General features: G+C 34.9%; 1 pseudogene; it reads right to left on the reverse strand.

Moving 5' to 3' along the window:
- Positions 1–332: 332 nt before the first annotated feature.
- Positions 333–982, reverse strand: LOC123634673 (annotated as a pseudogene).
- Positions 983–1,202: the final 220 nt, after the last annotated feature.

Consider the following 1,202-nt stretch of genomic DNA (forward strand, 5'->3'; position numbering starts at 1 on the left):
TCCTCAATTATATCTTTAAATAGCTTATCCAACCCTTGATTATTGTCTTCTTCATCCTCAGGAGTGCTGATAACTCTCACATTAGGCTTCTTCACATAATCCCACATTTCTTGTAGACTCTGCTCTTTTGTCTTATTTCTTTGCTCTATCTCTGTGACTGACTTATTTAATTCGAAAGTGTTATCTTTGATCTCTGAGATTCTTTCTTCTGTTGATCTACCCTGCTCTTGAGACTTTCCACTGTGCTTTGTAGCTCCCTGAATAAATTCTTCATTTCCAGGAGTTCAGCTTGATTTTTCTTCAATATTTTGATTTCTTTTTTTTTTATCAAACTTGATTTATTAGATGTAGTTATTTCTTCACACTAGTAAATCAAAAACCAAGACCCAGATTGTATATATATAAATATATATAAAAAGCAATGCAAACAATTATTGAGCTTCATCTTCTGGACAAGAATGCCAAGTTAGTCTCTCTTCATAAAAAGCAATTACAATTTGAGGACACTTCATATTTGCTTCTTTTGCCAGCACCAAATCTGCCTCATTTGAATCTTTCCATTTCATAAGAAACATTAATTCTCCACTGCTATCCATGGCACCAATTACTCTTTCACAATCAAGACCTCTGGCAAAGCCTCTTGGTTTGTCAGCACCATCTCTTTTTTTCTTTGATTTGCTATCATCAGATTCACTGTCAGATAAAGATTTTCTTTCTGTACCATCTTTTTCTTTACCAGCTTTTTGATAATTAAGAAATGCTTCAATTAACTCTGGACAATCCAAATTTTCTTCAGGTTCCCAAGTATTGTCAGCATCTGTAAATCCCTTCCACTTCAGGAAATATTCCACTTTCCCATTTACTACACGTCGATCCAATACTTTTTCCACCACAAATTCTTCAGGCTCTGCCTCTTCAACCTTTTTACTCTTCCCATTCTGTTTCTTTCCCATTTTTGCAATGTAGTTTTATTGGAGGCCATTTTTTATTGCAGACTTGAAGAGTTATTATTCACCGCCTCTGAGCTGCTCCGGGTCGCGGGTCTACGGCCTAATATTTTGATTTCTTTAGTGAATTTTTCTTCCAAGTCCTGGATCTTTTTTGTGGTTTCTTTGTGTTGGTTATCCATTTTTTCTTGCATAATATTCAGCTTATTTATGATCCATGTTTGAAATTCTTCCTGTGACATGTTGCTATTTTGA

The sequence above is a fragment of the Lemur catta genome, chromosome 3 (assembly GCF_020740605.2).
Source record: "Lemur catta isolate mLemCat1 chromosome 3, mLemCat1.pri, whole genome shotgun sequence".
NCBI lineage: Eukaryota > Metazoa > Chordata > Mammalia > Primates > Lemuridae > Lemur > Lemur catta.